Source organism: Schistocerca serialis, chromosome 7 (genome assembly GCF_023864345.2).
Source record: "Schistocerca serialis cubense isolate TAMUIC-IGC-003099 chromosome 7, iqSchSeri2.2, whole genome shotgun sequence".
Taxonomy (NCBI): Eukaryota; Metazoa; Arthropoda; class Insecta; order Orthoptera; family Acrididae; genus Schistocerca; species Schistocerca serialis.
In genome coordinates, this window is record NC_064644.1 from 428,299,624 (window position 1) to 428,320,742 (window position 21,119).

Below are 21,119 nucleotides of genomic sequence, written 5' to 3' on the forward strand. Positions count from 1 at the left end.
CCTAGAACCGCACGGCCACTCCGGCCGGCTGTATAGGTATCATCTCATCGTTTCCATCATAGGTGGAGGATCAGACTGCGAATTTGCTCCTCGCTTACGGTCCGTATTCCTATTAATTTCAGCCCTTCGTGATACTGTTCTTCAGTCAGACAATAATTCACTGCATTTTTCCGAATATTTAGATCAAGCAGATATATTCCAAGTATTACCCGCAACGCCCAAACTGACGAATCACCGAAAGCTCCTGACAAACGAGGTAGTGTTCCATGTTGCACTCTGTTAACTACCAGTGCTTGTGGTATACGCATAATTCTGTGCCTACAAGCACTATCACAAAACCCCACGATCGTAGTCAGGACAGCGTTATAATGCGTTCATTCAGTGCCGCTATTTCGAAGATGCTTTGATGGCAGTTTTAGAATTTTCGTCGTGTCTTCTCTCCCAGGGTCTCCGCGTACACAACTTTTAAGGAAGAGCGGATGAATACCATTAGCTATGTCGAAAGTGTGGTCACTGGCAGTGACTTCTTTTTGCGCATGTAGCCTCACACGTTGATTTGTGACAAGAAGAGTTACAATCTGCCAAAACTGCAGTTCGGTAGTTACAGTACATCACATAAACGACGTAGTAAACGTAGTAAATGGTGGGATCACCGGTAGTACTGATAGTATTGGCAGGGAATGGAAGAGAGGAACCGGGAGCTGTCGACTACTCTGTTTCTCTCTCTCTCTTCTTTTTTTTTAAAATTTATGGTAAGTTCTACGAGACAAAACTTCGGAGATCACCCCCTAGGCTTGCACACTACTTAATCTAACTTAAAATAACTTGCGCTAAGGATAACACACACACCCATGCCCAAGGGAGGACTCGAACCTCGGACAGTGGGTTCCTCGTTGACCGTGGCAAGGCGCGCGGATTTTCTTGTTTGTTTGGTTATTTGTCTTGTACAGGATTGAATCAGCACATCATTCAGCGTTACTCCATTGTTCATTTTATATCCTCACAGAACATAAATTGCATTTTATAAGTAATAAATATTTGTTGATTTGGAAATTTCTGCACTTTCGTTAAACGAAGGCAATTACTTTTGATAAAAGTACAATTCACATGCACAGTCATAAGAAATATGTGCAGTTATTGTTGTTATTTTGTACCAAATAGAACGTTTTTTTATCATGATCAAAGGCGCGTCTCATGTGATTATTGATAAATATGAAAGTTTTTTTTAGGTATAACTGAAACTTGTTTTACATAGGTTCGCCAAAGTATTGAAGTGATGTTTGATATATTGTTGTCTACATCTACATCTACGTGATTACTCTGCTATTCACAATAAAGTGCCTGGCACAGGGTTCAACAAACCACCTCCAAGCTGTGTCTCTACCGTTCCACTCTCGAACGGCACGCGGGGAAAAGGAGCACTTAAATTTTTCTGTGCGAGTCTCGATTTCTCTTGTTTTATCTTGGTGATCATTTATCCCTAAGTAGGTGGGTGTCAAAAGAATGTTTTCGCAAGCGTAGGAGAAAACTGGTAATTGAAATTTCATGAGAAGATCCCGTCGCAACGAAAAACGCCTTTGTTTTAATGATTGCCACTCCAATTCATGTATCACGTCTGTGACACTATCTCCCCTATTTCGCGATAATACAAAGCGGGCTGCCCTTCTTGTACTTTTTAGATGCCATCCGTCAGTCCCACCTGATGCGGACCCCACACCACACAGCAATACTCCAGAACAGGACGGACAATCGTGGTGTAAGAAGTCTCTTTGGTAGACCTGTTGCACCTTCTAAGTGTCCTGCTAAAGAATCGCAGTCTTTGGTTTGCTCTACCCACAATATTATCTACGTGATCGTTCCAGTTTAGGTTATTTGTAATTGTAATCCCTAAGTATTTAGCTGAATTTACAGCCTTCAGATTTGTTCGACTTATCGCGTAATCGAAATTTATCTAATTTCTTTTAGCACTCATGTGAATAACTTCACACTTTTCTTTATTCGGGGTTAATTGTCACTTTTCGCACCATACAGATATCTAAATCATTTTGCAAGTAGGTTTGATCATCTGATGACTTTAAAAGACGGTAAACAACAGCATCATCTGCGAACAATCTAAGACGGCTATTCGGATTGTCTCCTATGTCGTTAATATAGATCAGGAACAATAGAGGGCCTATAACACTTCCTTGGGGAACGCCGGATATTACTTCTGTTTTACTCGATGACTTTCCATCTATTACTACGAACTGTGACCTTACTGACAGGAAATTACGAATCCATGTCGCATAGCTGAGGCGATACTCCGTAGGCACGCAGTTTGGTTAGAAGACGCTTGTGAGTAACGGTGTCGAAATCCTTCTGGAAATCTAAAAATATGGAATCAATTTCACATCCCCTGTTGATAGCAATTATTACTTCATGAGTATAAAGAGCTAGTTTTGTTTCAAAAGAACGATATTTTCTGAATGACTATGTGTCAATAAATCATTTTCCTCGAGCTACTTCATAATGTTCGAATACAGTATATGTTCCAAAACCCTACAGCAACTCGACGTTAGTGACATAGGCCTGTAATTCAGCGGATTACCCCTGCTTCCCTTTTTGGGTATTGGTGTGACTTGAGTAATTTTCCAGTCTTTAGGTACGTGTCTTTCTGTGAGCGATTGGTTGCATATAATTGCTAAATATGGAGCTATTTTATCAGTTTACCCTGAGAGGAACCTGAATGGTATACAATCTGGACCGGAGGCCTTGCCTTTATTAAGTGATTTAAGCTGCTTCGTTACACCGAGGATATCTACTTCTATGTTTCTCATCTTGTCAGTTGTTCTTGATTGGAATTCAGGAATATTTGGTGAAGGAGTTTTGGGAAACCGTGTTTAATAACTCTGCTTTAGTGGCACTGTCACCAGTGACTTCACCGTTGTTATCGCGCAGTGAAGGTATCGATTTCGTCTTGCCACTGGTGTGCTTTATGTATGACCATAATCTGTTTGGGTTTTCTGCCAGATTTCGAGACAGAATTTCGTTGTGGAAATTATTAAAAGCATCTCGCATTGAAGTACGCGCTATATTTCGAACTTCTGTAAAACTTTGCCAATCTTGGGGACTTTGCGTTACTTTAAATTTGGCATGCTTTTTTCGTTGTTTCTGCAACAACGACCTGCCCCGTCTTTCGTTTATCTGTAATTTTACCTTTCTGAGGAAATTGCGTTTTCTATGCCTATATCATAAATCTGTAATGTTTTTTCTTCTGTTTTTACTACAAAGTCCGTTTGTTTCACGTTAGAAATCAACAGTTTTCGAATAATACCAGAATTAAACCAGGCAGTTTGAATTTTGCTATAAATACTATTTATTTTTAAGTAACAGACAGGAGGATAACTACGTAGAACCAAAGTGTGTCGTAGGTTACCCGGCCCTTTATATATCTTCACACAGTTTTTAGATGGTCCATCGCTTCCGATTTTTAGGGGATTCCAGTCAGACACTGATAGCATTTGCAAAGAAAGCGATCGATATAAGGTAACTCTCTACAGGTATGCAATACATCTAACATACAGATAGTGTAGGTACGACCTTAACTGACCAGAGCACGAGGAAAACTGTTGTAGTCTACATTTACTTGTGGTAGTATATGGTAGCGTACGGTAGTCTTACAATTCTAGCGACAAATGATAAGATATTCCAGAGCGAAGCGCCCGCTGGTGACCAGTAGCGAGTTACTGTGCTCGGCTGACTTGGGAGGTGCCCGAGTTCACTTGTGTGTGTTCGGAGTAAACACAACCGGTTCTTGTTGAATTCAGGAGGAGGATAAGATTTTAGTGTTACCCACTGCAGAACTTCATATTAAGATATTCCAGAACAGAAAAAGAAGCTTTATAATACGTAAGTGTGTCCGAAATGACAGAGATGTTTTAATTATTATTATTTACTTGTGCTACATTTCTTATATTGCCCCTAATGTCCTATCTAAGTAACCTTCCCGTGTTCAGAATGTATTGCTTTACTGGAACTTTTAACTACCAGTTTGGATACTTTTTTGTAGTCTGTTTCACATTTCAGGTAAATTTTTGTACTAGTCTATTTTATTCCTTGCAGGGCTGTCAGCGGAACCAGAGTACAGACACTAAAGGAAGAGACAGGAACAGGAATTGAGAGTAGAAAAGCCAAATGCAGAAATTCTGAAATCTATTTTCTAGTGTCCCTTTACTCAAAAGATTAATGAAATAGGCCTAGATATTTTTGTTAGTGCTGTCGACATAAAGCTGAAGTCGTTAAACTTATACAAAGTTCCAGGGTCTCGTCGTGTCCCAGTCAGACTCTATATCGAATTTGTAGCTGAGTTAGTCTCTCTCTTAGTCGTAACACACCATGCCCAGTGGTTGGAACAATGTACATGCCACACCCTTCTACAACAAAGGCAACTGAAATGATCAACGAAACTACCGTGTAAAATCCTTGACATCCATTTGTTGTAGAATCTTAGAATATATTTTGAGTTCAGATGTAATCAGGTATCTCGAACATAATGACTTCCTCCAAGAAAACCAGTATGTACTCCGATAACATCAACCACGTGGCAGCCAGCTCGCAGTTTTCTCACATGACATTCCGGGAGCCATGGATCGTGGCAGTTCGACAGATGCGGTAATGCTTGACTTCGAAACTGCATTTCATCAGTACCACAGACGCACTTACTACAGAAATTACAATCTTATGGGGTACAGGATCCTGACGTAAAATAAGAAGGCGGTAGCTGTAAAGAAGCCTGCAAAACTTAACCTTGCACTCAAAAAACTCTGACACACGAAAAAACGTGAAGGGAGCTCCATGAGCTGGAAATTGTGGGACATGATGGAATTACAAGACCGCATCTCATCACAGCGACGCAAATGCCCTTAACACTGTGGTGCAGTTGCCCACTGCGGTGGACACCTGCTAATGTCACTTCTTTGGCGTTTCTAATCAGTGCTGTGGCTAGAAAGACACGCAGTCCAATCTAGAGGTTATTCCGTAGTGATACTGTGCCCTGCGTGCATTTACAACCTCAGTAATGTGTGTGACTGCTCAAGTTACTTGCTAGAGAAACCAAAATTGCAATTTAACCACAGCTACTCAAAGGAGATAGGAAGCTAGGGATCTTTGCTGATGGATAAACTTGTGGTTGGTACATAATTTTAATTTCAACTAAAGAACAAATTTCATTATTACAGAATCAGAATAACAATGTAAGAATTTAATTCGGAATTTGTCCTCTTAAAAAAATATACAACTGACTTTAACCGTCCGCGCCTTTTTCTTTTTTTAAATAAAATGGAATTACCAAAGATCAAGTCTTTAAATTTCGGACGCTTGCCCTTCACCAAACTTAGAAAAACTAAATGATAGGTTCATGAATTAATATAACAAACAGTATTTTAAAGATAATAATTTCTGATTGAAAAAAGGCCGGCCGAAGTGGCCGTGCGGTTAAAGGCGCTGCAGTCTGGAACCGCGAGACCGCTACGGTCACAGGTTCGAATCCTGCCTCGGGCATGGATGTTTGTGATGTCCTTAGGTTAGTTAGGTTTAACTAGTTCTACGTTCTAGGGGACTAATGACTTCAGCAGTTGAGTCCCATAGTGCTCAGAGCCATTTGAACTATTTGATTGAAAAAGGATCACAGACAGTCACCACCATAAGCTCACTGTTAAGTGCATTGCTTACGTAACCAAAATTTACACAACACTAATGATTCAACTTGAGTTACTTATGAAAAGATCTCGTCCGTCCGGCGAACAGGACGGATATTTAACTAAAAGATGGAAGCACAGCTTATACGCGGTTGTACTCGGAACAAACGAGTAGAAAGCAACCGCCAATCAATTTCGAAGATGACCAGGCTGCAAGCCAGGGCAGAAAACACGCCGAACACACACACGATCTCAGCCTGCCCGCCAATGCGACAAACCCCATCTGTCTCACATACCAGACCATTTCTGCAACAGCAAATAATTCACGCGGCAGACAAATTCAGCTCGTGATTCACCTGCGAGGTTACTAACTACGTGACTGTCTGCAACATAACTGAAAACCAAACTGAGACATTTACCGAATAGAAGAACAACTAAAATTGCACTGACTTAACAAAGCTGTGCCATTCATATTAAAAGAAAGTCTAAAACCAAAACTGGGCGAAGAGCACACTAATTAACATACTACATCAAATTAACACTGCAAGGAACTTTTTAAAAAATGCAGCAAAACTCTATTCTCTTCTGCATTTGTCGAAATAATTAGACTCCGCTCCGAGGAAACAACCCTTCGAAGCCTTAGACTTCGTAAGTTCAGTATAATACTCTTTTATTCAGAACCATCCTTAGCTGATCTCCAGCAGATACAACATGCCACCATAAGTTTCACAAATCTTCACAGGTTAACAGCAGCATATGAATCCTACGTAACTTAATGTTTCCAGTGACGCGATTAGATGTCCAGCCTGAGATGACGGACCCGCCACCGCTTCGCATGCAAATGCGCCGACTAATCAGCACCGTACACCCGGCGCGTGGCAAAACGGCGAGGACTGCGAGGCCCAGGCACAGCGGTTAGAGACGAGGGCCTGCCTTCAAGTTGCCTCGTTGAACGCCGACCGGAGAGAGACCCCGGCCACACGCCAAGCCAGAAAACCAAAGGCAGAACAGTCAGAGATATGAGACTAGACGTGTGCCGATATAAGCGACGCAAGTGGAGCATAACTAACGCCAGTCGCCGCGGCTCACTCAGGACTGACTAGAAACGTGAGACGTCCACTGCGTTGATAACTGCTCCACAAGGTTAACAGGAAAACGTGATCCCGAAGCTACAAAACATAGACTATGGGGCAATGACAGAACGTCTTTTGGTAGGATGAGTCTTTCTGCACACTCTTGTCAGCTGCTGGTCGAGTTTATGCCTGACGTACACCGTCCTAGGCCTAAGACGCAGACTATTTGCTGCCAAGAGTGAAACATGCCGAGGTTCGGTGATGATTTGGGCAGCCATATCGTGCTATTCCATGGGCTGCATAGTTCTCCTGGAAAGTCACATTACTACCAAGGATTATGTGACCAATGAGGCTTATTAGATCCACCTCATTGTTCAATGTTTGTTCCCCAACTGTAACGCTGTGTTCCAAGACGACAGATACCCCATTTAAATAGCTCGCATCGTCCAAGACAGGTTTTAACTAGCAACAGAATGAACTGTTGCATCACCCCTGGCCTGCAGTCACAAGATCTGCGTATTACTGTGCCTTTGTAGTACACTGTGGAAAGAAGGGTGCATAATCTATATCTTCCTCCATTATTGTTTCTTGAATTTTTCACTGTTTGCCTGGAAGAACGCTATATGATTCTCTTAACCGTACATAACCTATATTTATCCACTCCTAGATGGCTGGATGCAGTTCTGAACGCCATCGGTTTTTCTACACCATACTAGACATGGTAACGTGTTGTGTTTTGGTGTTTCCGTATTATTGTCCACGCCCTGTAGCTTGCAACGAGAGAGGCACACCTAAGATGCAAACGACAGTAAATAAAAATAGGCTGAGGGAGAAGTTAGTGATAGCATCGATCATTTTCCTAAAAGTCGCCATTCGTCGTCTTATACATAGATATTATACACTCTCCTTCCGAATAGTTTCGAAGTTAATTTTATGCCTAACGTACAAGCAACGTCGTCGCAGTAACTACGACGGTAGTTTGAAATACGGTAAAGGACCGATGTGCATTCGACCAGTCAGTTGTGAGCAGAGTTAAGTCGTGGACGTGTGGACGTCGTGTGACAACGTTGTTGTGTCACAAATGAAATGAAATGATCGTGCGGCATTGATGGCCGGGCGTCCCCACCTGGAGAAGTTAGACCGCCCTGTTGCACGTCATTTCAGTTGATGCCACATTGGACGACTTGCGTGTCGGTGGAATGATGATAAGGTCACTACAAGACCCAATCCTCCAGGTGACAAAATCTCCGACCTCACTGAGAACTGAATCCAGGCCTGCTACCTGGCAGTCAGACGTGCTGACCACTCAAGCACGGGGGTGAACGTTATGTCCCAAATCACAATGGAACAACATTTCTATATCAAGTGTTCAGACATTCTCCAGAATACTTTGAAGAAGAGGAAAGTCTCTGCAAAATTTCTTCCGCACGCATTGACTACCAAGCAAAAGCACCGACGAGTGGGCGCCTGCAGCGACTTCAGTAATATGCAAAACGAGGAGGAGTCTTTTGTGGAAAAACCGTCTCGGGTGAAGAGACTTGGTGTTATAAGTACGAACTTACCAAGAGCGTCATGAAGGGTCAACAATTCGACGACATAACCGACATTCAAGGCAATGTAAGATAATTTAGCGCACTATACACTGAATAGCTGTATGAAGTTTTCCTAGTTTGTATATCACAATTCATCTACGAGAAGGGCAGTAGAAGCGATACACAAAATTACTGTCCTACGTGACTGACGTCCATATTTGGTAAAATCCTGGAAAATATTATGAGCTCACGCATAATCAGTGTCCTAGAACAGAATGACCCGTTTCTTGTCAATCAGCACGTATTCTGAAACCTCGGACTGTGTGAAACCAAACTTGCGCTTTTCTCACCTGATATATATAGAAAGGCAAGGATCAAAGTAATCGCATGGATTAATTATTTCTTTCGTTACAAGATGCATTTGACTCAGTAACACACCGACGATTATTAGAAAAGGTTCAATTATGTGGGTTATCGAACGAAATTTGTGACTGGCTTAAGGTTTTCTTAGTACGGAGATCACGTTGTATAGCCTTGGAGGGAGATTCATCTACAGATGTAGAAGTAACTTTAGGCATTCCACAGGGAAGTGTGATCCGATCCTCACTGTTCATATTGTACAAGTTGTTTACAAAGTGTAGCTATCGTTTCAAAAAATCAAAACTGTGAAACTATTGGAGATAACGGAACGTGGTTTGTTGTAAAACGTTTAACAGCTCTTAAAGCTTTTTTTTTGTTCTTAGCTGCATATTAAATTTAAATCAGTACTCCGCTTCTTGGCCCTTTTGCCGACTTTCCAGAATGATTCATCACGTAGCTTCTCAACTGCCATCACGAGGCTGAGTACACACTGTACCAGCCCTCCGACCAGGTACCAGGAATCTAACCCAGTCCCGTCGCATGGTAACCATCTACGTTGACATCCCAACTACAGAGGCGGGCACTTTTTGACATAGGGTGCGTAAAAATGGCCGCAGACCAGAAGAAGGTGCAATACGTCAGTTAGTATGTACGAGGACTACTGTTTTTCAGCCTTCGATCAGTAGCGAATTTAAACTCCAATGATAATCCGAAGAAGCTTGGCAGATATGTATTTGCAGGGCCTCTAATATTCCCGTCTATCGCGTCACTTCGCACGTTTCAGTTCTGAGAACATAAAAATGCTTAGAACGGTAGTCTCCTGCCAAGTGCTTGCTAAAGGTTTCCGCCTGATTTCATGCAGCACACATCAGGTTACTGTCATGTGTTTCCTTGTTCATGACAATTTGAAACATCCCCTTTAAAAAATTAATGAATGACTGTGCTGATAAACCTCTACGTTATTTGATTTTCAAACAGCTGAGCAAAACTGAACGTACTCAGACATTGCTCTCTTTACTTATTCTGATCAACATTAAACTGACACGCAATATTTTTAGCGCAATGCAATCTGACTTTCAAAAATCCGTACAAAAGAATAGACCTGACTAACAATAACCTATACCTTTCACAAATCACTTACCTCACAAAAATCTTCGTTACTCGAACTACTCCAATACAGCGAGCGCTACTACTGCCAGCTAAATAAAAGATTCTAACTACTGAAGGCACTAACTACTGACATGCATAGTCAGCAAATGAAAGATTTTGTTAGAGAACAAACAATGTATTTACCTCAATAATGTTCAAAAGATATTATATATATATATATATATATATATATATATATATATATATATATAAAATTATTACTATTATTATTTTGAGCTTTTCCTCATTACAGAGGCTTATCTCCAACATAATAATTTACCTGGAAATGACAATACAAACAATAAACGTTCTTAAACTATACTCTCAAAATATTTCTCCAGGTGTTTCGATCTTGCGTGTCCTCTTCCTCTGCGCCCATTCTCCTCATTGTGTGCTGTACATTTTGGAGCCAGGTGGTCACAGGTCGTCCTCTTCTTCTTCTCCCCTCCAGTTCCCACTCCAGTATCAATTTTGGTATTCTGGCTTCCTCCATTCGTCGTACATGCCCGTACCACTGTAATTTCTTCCTATCCATTACGTCATATACTCTTTCTTTTATTTCCATTCTCCTTATTACTTCGGTGTTCCTTATCTTTTCTTTCCTGGAGATTCTTGCCGATCTTCTCCAAAAGTCCATCTCTAGAGCTTGTAATTTTTTAATGTGCTTCATGTTAATTGTCCAGGTCTCCGTTCCATACAGAACCACACTCTCTAATATGGATTTGTATATTAATTTTTTAGTTCTGCTCATTACATTCCTGCTCCATAAGACTGAGTTAAGCATCCCAATGACCCTCCGTCGGCTACTAATTCTTTTATTGATTTCTGAGTCTGATTTTCCCTCGATTTCTAAAATGGATATATATATATATATATATATATATATATATATATATATATATATATATATATATCAGTTCATGATATCCAGTATTACAAATTTACTCTTTCTGGCGGACACACGTCCAGATCGTCCGCTCTTAAAATTCTGTCATCTTTCCCCCCACATCCACCACTGCTGGCGGCTCACCTCCAACTGCGCAACGCTACGTGCTGTTCACATCCAACTGCCCAACGCTACAATAGCGAATATTTCAACAATGCTAACCAGCCACAGACTGCACATAGCACAGTCAGTGATTTTCATACAGAGCGCTACGTGGCGTTACCAACATAAAAAGCTAAACAGCCTACTTACACATTCTCGGGCGCACACTGCAGGGGCAATAAGAACGCTCCAGCGAAGTTTTCGATGAGAAGTGTCTGATCACCCACCACACAGCTCGGAATTGGCTCCCTCTGATTTTCATTTCTTCACTTACACCAACCGCTGGCAATGAGGACGGAATTTTCGCACAGACAGCGAGCTGAAGTCCGACGTTGGGAATTGGTTGAAAGCAGAGGCGTGTTGGAAAGTTGGTACCACGCTACGACAGATCTCGGAGAGGCAACTATGTAGAGAAGTAGCTGTAAGGTGTAGCTAAATGTTCGCAAATAAAACATTTATGATTTTCATTGTGGTTTCCATTTCGAGAGCGATCAGAGATTGAAGAAAAAATGAAGTCCCTCGTAGAATACAAATCTGTGACAACGGTACTGCGGGATTATTGACGACTTCAGTGTGGTAGAGCACCACCGGGAAAACCAGGAATAATGAGGTGGTCTAAAGACTTTAAAGAGACAGGCAGTAGGGTGAGGATCACATCGTTTGGCCCTGCACTCCTCCGATGTCACACCACTAGTCTCCTTTTGTGGCCTTACGTCAAGGTTCGTGTGTACACTACACTAATCAGTGACATTGTTATATAGGAATCAATGAAGCGATCAGAACAGTTGATATTGCGAAACTCAAATATAATCATAAGAAATGTAACACAAGTAAACGATAATAATTAAAAACATCAATGTCATTTCGGACACACTTTCGCATTATAAAGCTTCTGTTTCTGGTCTGAAATATGTTACAGTGAAGTTCTGCAGTGGAAAACATTAACATCTTATCCTCTTTCTGAACTAAACAAAAATCGGTTGTGTTTACTCTGACCGCACATGATCACCGCCATCGCGCCCCTCCCAAGGTAGTCAAGTACAGTAACTCCTCACTGGTCGCCAGTGAGCACTTCGCTCGCTCCGGAACCTCTGCCACTTGTCGTTATAGTTGTAAAACTACCTCAGACTACCACAAGTAAGGACTATGGTTGTTATCCTGGTGCTTTCGACAGTTAATGTCGTACCTGCATTACCTGTATGTTAAGTGTGTTGCATACCTATAGGGCGTTACCTCATATCGATCGCTTTCTTTGCACATGAGATCAGTGTCTTACTATATCCTCCTAAAAACCAGAAGTAATGGACCATCTAAAAACTGACTGAGGATATATAAAAAGCTGGGTAACCTTGTGAACATGTTTTGTTCAAATAGTTATCCCTTTGACTATTACTTAAAAGGAAATGTATTTACAACAAAATTTAAATTGTCAGTGTGTAATTGTGGTTTTCTTCGAATGAGTGAAAAGTGGATCACACATAGAAATACTAGAGAACAGAAAAAAATTTAAAAGACAGTTGCTAAATTTTTAATAGCAAATTACGATGCTCTGCCTGTAATGATTTCTAAGACAAGACTTAATATGAAAGCGGCACTTTATGGACACTGTATATCTTAACGACCTGGCAGCCAATATTTATTATAACCTCAGATTATTAGCATATGATGCGGTTATCTACGACGAAATACTGTTTCTAAAAGGTAGTACAAATATCCAGAGAGATATTCATCAGCTTTCAAAACTGTACAGGGACTAAAAATTTACATTTAACGTACAAAAATACGAAACAGTGCACTTCACTAAAAGGAGAGCAATATCTCATGACTACAACATAAATCAGTCACAGCTGGAATCAGTAAACTCATACAAGTGCTTGGACGTAGCAACTAGTGGGGATATGAAATTGAATGATCACATAGGCTCTGTTTTAGGTAAGGTGGAAAAATTAGGTCCATTGGCAGGATACTGGGAATTTTAGTCTTTCAACAGAGGCGACTGTTTCCACATATGCTTCCCATCTTAGAATATTACTCAAGTGTGTGGGAGTCACAGCAAAAACTAGTAGTGGACGTTGAGTTATACAAAAAACAGCGTCATGGGTTTTTGTTTCACGAGAGAGTGTTAAGTGAATATGACTCCCTGACTCGGGTGATGCTTGATAATGAAAGCAAATTATTTCACGATAGTCTACTATGACTGGTTCAAATGTCTCTGAGCACTATGCGACCTAACTTCTGAGGTCATCAGTCGCCTAGAACTTAGAACTAATTAAACCTAACTAACCGAAGGACATCACACACATCCATGCCCGAGGCAGGATTCGAACCTGCGACCGTAGCGGTCGCTCGGTTCCAGACTGTAGCCCACAGAACCGCACGGCCACTCCGGCCGGCCGATAGTCTACTACCAAAGTGCTGAGAAGTAATACTACGTGAAGAATCGAAAGATACATTTCTTGCCTCAACTTGTCGCTCCGGGGAACCTTGATCATAAGATTAGACTAACAACAACACGTGCTGTGGCACTTAAGCAGTTACTCCTCCAATACTGAATGTGCGACTGGAACGAGAAGAAAGCCTAACATCTGGTATGCTAAGTACGCTGTGAAGTGCACTTAACAGTGGCTTCTAGGGTATACAGATAGCTGTAGACGAAATGAAAAATGTAAATAAATTTGAGCAAACACATACGACCTGCACATTGTCACATATTTTATTTTCGCTGCTAGATTATGCGAGTCGTAGCGATTCACAGTACAGTCGTATTACTGCCTCGCTTTGCCGTTGGCCCCAGCAATGGGACTGCAGCCATGGCAGAGCACGCTTGCAGCATCAAGACCTCCGTTCGCGGCACCAATGAGAGGCGTGGAGCAGCTTACTGTGACAGCGAGGGGCAGTGTGGGACGCGCGGATGTCTGTAGCATTGGACAAAATATTAATTTTTTTGCCATCAGGTAGTCCTGTATCATGTTAGAGATACTGTCTCCAATTTTCAGAGTTCAATTTGTGCTGCAAATTATGTAAAACCCATCTTGTTTCAACCAATGCGTAGTGCTACGCCTCCTTTCCTATACGACAATTATGTGGTCTGCGATATTTTATTATATTCTGTCATCAGGGAAGACATCTGGGGAGTATAGATGTCTGTGAGCCCATTTACGAAGCGATTAATTACGATTTATCAAAGAAAAGCACACATGGTGGAACACAAAACCCGAACGAAAGGTTTAATGACGTCGTTTAGAAGAGATGCCTACAGACAATTTGCTCATCAGTTACTGTTAAAATTTCCTGATATGTTGGTTGTCTGATGTTCAGTGATGATAACACAAGATGAATCAGGACCCCTACGAGTGTAGGATTTGGCGCAGATTGTTTCACTAAAAAGCTACTGAATAAGATTAGTGACTGTGCATATTATTATTTCAGAAATTTGACAAGGGATATTGACAAAAGAACACGCCAGAAGGATCAGACTGAAAGAAAAGCACTCCGTCATCAGGCCACAAGTGGTCCATCGGGACCATCCGACCGCCGTGTCATCCTCAATGAAGATGCGGATAGGAGGGGTATGTGGTCAGCACACCGCTCTCCCAGTCGTTACGAAGGTTTTCTTTGACCGGAGCCGCTACTATTCGGTCGAGTAGCTCCTCAATTGGCATCACGAGGCTGAGTGCACCCCGAAAAATACCTACAGCGCATGGCGGTCACCCATCCTAGTGCCGGCCACGCCCGACAGCGCTTAACGTCGGTGGTTTTACGGGAACCGGTGTATCCACTGCGGTAAAGCGATTGAGAGACTGAAGGAAAAGAGCTACATGAAAACCAAAAAGACCAAATGAATAGTTATAGCCAACGTTAAAGTACTTTTTTCTGGCATAAATGCTCACAAAATCTTTTTTCCTGCATTTCCCGCAACTTTCATTTTTCAGTTTATAAGGAGCATGTTATGCCGAAACATTGTAGATGTTTGTCACAGACTTTGTACATAATGTAAGTAAACTTCCTGTGATACAAATCTTTTCAAAATGCATTAACATCAAATTTATTTATACCTTCGTGGAATACAAATTGCTAAAATATGTTGCAACAGTTCAGAAATTGATATTAAAAATCTGATATACAGATTTTTTTTATCTAATTTCTAAGAGAAAACGACCATATATTTAAAGTGATAAGTTGCACTGTACCAAAACTACGGTTCTTTACTTTTGGTGCACTACATAAATAACGCAGTAGCTAGTATTGGTAGGTCTGGTAGTGAAAGAAGCATAAATGAATGTGTAAGAGAGAAAATGGTAGCAAACGTCTTTTCTTTTTTTTTCTCTGTTTGTTTTGACATAATTAGAATCCCACATCATACAGTGTTAGTCCATTGTGTATTTTATATTCTTGCAGGAAATAAAATGGTTAAGGAACTTCTGCGTTTTATGTAGCCAAACCAATTACTTTTGATGCAAGTATAGTTCACACGCAAAAGCATAAAAATATTCATTGTTATTATTGTTATTTTGTACCCAATTGAATGTACTTCATCATGAGAAGAGGTAAGAGTTTCCTGTTATTATTTATATATGTGGAAGTTCTTTATAAATAATAGAAACATATTTTATATGAGCTCGACGAAGTATTGAAACAATGTTTGATACATTTTTATTTTGCGTTTTCGAACTTCACTATTTTTGCTGAGGATATTGCTTTTTCTAGCGCTGTCTGATAAGTCTGCATTGTTTTCTTTATGTTTACTACCAACTCCCTTGTTTTACGTTACAAATCAACAATTTTCGAATAAAGCCTGAATTAAAATTTGACAATTTGACTTTTGCTATAAGTACTGTTTATTCTTACGTAACAGACAGCAGGACTACTATGTAGAACGAAAGTGTTCCATACGTTACCTAGCCGTTCGTGCACCCTCACTCAGTTTTTAGACAGTTAATGTTTCTGGCTTTTAGGGGAATCAAGTAAAGCACATAGTACGTAAAGAAAACGATCGAGGTGATGCCTGATAGGTATGCAACACACCCAACGTAAAGATAACGCAGGTAAGATCTTAACTGGCCAAACTACCTAGAAAATCTATCGTAATCTTCGCTCACATAACGATGACCTATGGAAGTGTGTGTCTGGCTGTGAAGCAACTAGTGATAAGTAACATTAGAGACAATGTTCCTCATGTGATAGTCGTTCTAGAAGTATCCAGCAACGTCCTGATCAACTTATTTGATAAAAGATTGAAAAAAGTCCTGATTATAGCCAGTAACATAATAATAATTCGTGCAAAATTTTGTTCAGTTAACTCACAAACAGTAAAAATCAAATTAGCATGTATGTACCCGTGTATTTTCTCGTACGTCCCCTCTTTAGGGAGTGAACCATCACCGTCAGCTTGAAGCTAACAAGTTCTAGCACCGGGGAGCGGCGGAAAACCTTCGTGTTCGGCTGTAGGCCATGCACTGCGAGCTGTCAAAGGCTGTTTATATCCTGGTGTGGATAAACAGGGAGTTGACCGGTGATAGCTGTCTCGTGCAGATGGAAGAAGGAAAGATGAAAGATTAGGGTTTAACGTCCCGTGCACATCGAGGTCATTAGAGACGGCCGAGTGGATGGAAGACGCAGCGGCCGCTATCGTCATCAGAGTAAGCCGCAGTGCAGACGGAGTATCAGGGCGGTCAGCAAAAAGTCAAGATAACTACCAGCTTACCAGGAGAGCAGTCAGCTGGACGAGGCAAAGCAGGAAGCCGTGGAATAAAGCAGTGAGGGAACTTAGTGGAAGTGCTGTCTGGTCTCGTGGTGACTTGCTGTTGACACAGAGCACCGATTCCGATGGATAACCCCAGCTAGTATTAAAGTTGCGGAGCTGAGGTGCTATGTTTGGTGTCGGGATTTAAAGAAGATTGTGTCGTTGTGATCGCGTCAAAACTTTGTAATACAGGCGGCTGTAGGTGGCCGGGGCAATTTAAATTGCCCAAGAAATCATACTGAAATTGCTGCGAGGTCACTTAGAATCTGTATTTTATTGTTTGTGATGTTCATTGCAATTTTGATCCATCCTTTCTGCTGGTTTTCACTTACTACTCTTATCTATTGTGGCCAGCGCAGGCTAACTTGAGTTGGTGTGGCTAGTTTCTTGTACAACGTTATCTTCTTAATAGTTTGTTTACTATTTGCGTGTCAAGTTTTTATTGGGTGTATTTTAGGTTTTTGTATTCTGGGACAAGATTGATTATCGGGTGTTTTCTTTTTCTATTTACTGTTGTGGTATTATTTATGGTATGTTATTTTGTGCTCCCTACATTGTAAAGCTGAATAGGAGATTCCTTACATCAAACCGAGAGAAAATTGTCCAGTAAACAAGGGCTCTAAAATGCATAACTTAACAAATATGAGCACTTCTTCATCTTTGATACCGCGAAACAGATCTCTTCTACTGCAAGGACTTTACATATTTTGCGAGGAGGTAGTCTGGACCAAACAAAGGAAAAATGGGGTTTATAACACGTACTTTTTGAAAGCTATGAGCACTTGTTCATCTCCGTTAGTGTGAAACACATCTCTTTTGCTGAATAAATGCCCATTGCTCTTAAGGTATTCACTTTAGAGGCCAAGTTTACCGGTCATTTTCTTCTCATTTTGGTCAATACCAACTATCCTCAAAATTTTGAAAGCAAAGAACTTGAACGGGAAGAGATGTATTTCGTAGTATCGAAGATGAATAAGCGCTCATAGCTCTTAAGGTATGCTTTTTAGAGTCCGTATTTACTAGACATTTTTTCTTCGTTTGCTGTAAAGAACCTGACCCTAAAGCTTGTCGGTGCTGTTTGAGAGATCATATATATTAAATTTTGGGACTTTGTTCAACTGACCGCTGACTGCTTGGCTTCAGTCATCTTGTGTATCTGTTCGGAGTTATTGAAATTGATTATTATACGTAAGAAATGTTGTTAATGATTTATAACCGTACAAATCCCAGCTACACTACTGGCCATTAAAATTGCTACACCACGAAGATGACGTGCTACAGACGCGAAATTTAACCGACAGGGAGAAGATGCTGTGATATGCAAATGATTAGCTTTTCAGAGCATTCACAGAAGGTTGGCGCCGGTGGCGACACCTAGAACGTGCTTACAGGAGGAAAGTTTCCAACCGATTTCTCATACAAACAGCAGTTGACCGGCCTTGCCTGGTGAAACGTTGTTGTGATGCCTCGTGTAAGGAGGAGAAATGCGTACCATCACGTTTCCGACTTTGTTAAAGGTCGGATTGTAGCCTATCACGATTGCGGTTCATCGTATCGCGACATTGATGCTCGCGTTGGTCAATACCCACTGACTGTTAGCAGAATATGGAATCGGTGGGTTGAGGAGGGTAATACAGAACGCCGTGCTGGATCCCAACGGCCTCGTATCACTAGCAGTCGAGATGACAGGCATATTATCAGCATGGCTGTAACGGATCGTGCAGCCACGTCTCTATTCCTGAGTCAACAGATGGGGACGCTTGCAAGACAACAACCACCTGCACGAACAGTTCGACGACGTTTGCAGCAGCATGGACTATCAGTTCGGAGACCATGGCTGCGGTTACCCTTGACGCTACATCACAGACAGGAGCGCCTGCGATGGTGTACTCAACGACGAACCTGGGTGCATGAATGGCAAAACGTCATTTTTTCGGATGAATCTAGGTTTGTTCACAGCATCATGACGGTCGCATCCGTGTTTGGCGATCCTTGTTTGATGGTATTGGGTGCCGTTGGTTACATGTCTCGGTCACCTCTTTTTCGCACTGACGGCACTTTCAGATGTGTTACGACCCGTGGCTCTGTCCTCATTTGCTCCTTTCGAAACCCTACATTTCAGCAGGATAATGCACGACCGCATTTTGCAGGTCCTGTACGGGCCTTTCTGGGTACGGAAAATGTTCGACTGCTGCCCTGGCCAGCACACTCTCCAGATCTCTCACCAATTGAAAACGTCTGGTCAATGGTGGCCGAGCAACTGGCTCGTCACAATACGCCAGTCACTACTCTTGATGAACTGTGGCATCGTGTTGAAGCTGCATGGGCAGCTGTACCTGTACACGCCATCCGAGCTCTGTTTGACTCAATGCCCAGGCGTATGAAGGCCGCTATTACGGCCAGAGGTGGTTGTTCTGGGTACTGATTTCTCAGGATCTATGCACCCAAATTGCGTGAAAATGTAATGACATGTCAGTTCTAGTATAATATATTTGTCCAATGAATACCCGTTTATCATCTGCATTTCGGCAAGTAGTGTACTTTCAAATACCCGAGTTTCCTGCGCCACATTATCACGTGTGGTTTCTTAAGATCCGTGTCAATACCAATCATTCCAGTCTTGGAGTGTAGTGACCTGACGCATATGCGTTGCTGTAGGAACCACGTCCGTCATCTGGGCGGCGGAAGTTTTGTGTTATTCCTTGGCGCTGGCCCGTTGCCGAAGTGTGAGTTCGGTGACAGCGGCCGTCCGCCCTGGTTAGGGCAGAGACTCGTGGCCGCTCTAATGGGATCTGGGCAGGGGAGGACGGGAGATTACGCCGTGGTGCAGGGCGATGAGACCTTCAACCCCCTTCCCGGCTGCCGCCTTACTACCAAACTTATGCCGCCAAGGCTGCCGAGGAGCCGCAGGGGTCGGGAGCAGCCAAACAGCTACACGCGATGACTAAGTTAACAAGATGCCCCTACAGGCCTGCAAACATTACGGAGCTCTTTTTCCGTGCCTCGCCCTGAATACATTTATACAACACCGTTCCCTTAGGATTATTAAAATTCAAATATGTTTTATCACGAATTTATTCTTTTATACCAGTCGTGTTTCGCCTATCCATGGCATCTTGAGTGATCTATAACACACATAAAATTATTTCATATATATTAAGAATTATTATGTATTATGTACTAGGAAAGCCGAAAAGTGGCGGCTACCTGGGCTCTGGTGAAGCTGTTACAGGTCTAGCTAGCCGATAGTGCATCGACAACCAGCTTTCAATAAGGGAAGTAACTTCGGAAAGGATGGATAACAGTATGTTGCTAACAGGGCTCAAGGCTGCTGCGAGTGAAAGGAACCAAGTTCATAAAGGATTTCCAACAATAAAATTAATTTACGAGGCATCGAGACAACCAAAACCCGTAATAGCACAGATACACAATGGTATTTCAACTTACTATTTTTTCAAATAATGTATGAAGTCAAACATTCAGAAGCAACAAGCGTAAGGTTTAAGAACACATATTTTAATTTATAACAAATGCCTTCAATAAAAAAAATTTTTCAAGCTCGGAACTTATGCTTTTGCTTCCGACAAAATTTGGTTCCAAAATATAATTTTTTAAACAAGAAGTTTTAAGAAAAGACTTTACAGATATTCTACCTATTCAATGCAAATACTTCAGACAAAATTATTTGACGGAGGACTACACGTCTGACGGCTCAGAAAGAGTTTGAAATCTTTAAATAGTTTAAAACACCAGAAATATTGTTTAAATGCTACAGTTTTAAACTAAAAATTTTCTTATAGGTAGAATACATGCATCAGTTACAGTAGTGTTCAAACTTAGCAGCAATAGCAGCCAGTCGTAGACCCAATTACTTGCGCTCGTCTCGCGGCAACTCGTGAGACGCAGCCCAGGCGGCTTAGGAAACAACAAGTTCCTTCCGCAACACACCAAACAAACTATTACAACGTAGCCCGTTTTACGCCAACTGTGCAGTCGGTCAACCATTTGCACGCTAGATGTTAAATCAGATATTGACGTACATCCCGGCAAATAATCATTAAACCCGAAATTTTCAAAGCAAATTGAAATGCTTTAAAGCACGTAAGACATTTTCATTGCAACCTTAACAATCAAATGATTTAAGAAGGAGGCTTATTGAAACACTGCAGCAGTGCGAAAAGCAGTAAAAGTACAGCTCGTTATAGAGTTAAGATAAAATTCGTTCGTTCGTATCCGGATCTCACTCCAGCTACTGCCAGGTCTGGGTTGTTACTATGGAGTTTGGCAATGTTATTTTCAAAGTGTAGTCGGATGCCCTTCCTGTCGCCACCCCATACCCCCCTGGGACGGAAAGAGTGTATCCCAGCTGTCTGCACCTAGTGTAGATTCAAAATGGTTGAAATGGCTCTGAGCGCTATGGGACTTCACTTCTGAGGTCATCAGTACCCTAGAACTTAGAACTACTTAAACCTAACTAACCTAAGGACATCACACACATCCATGCCCGAGGCAGTATTCGAACCTGCGACCGTAGCAGCC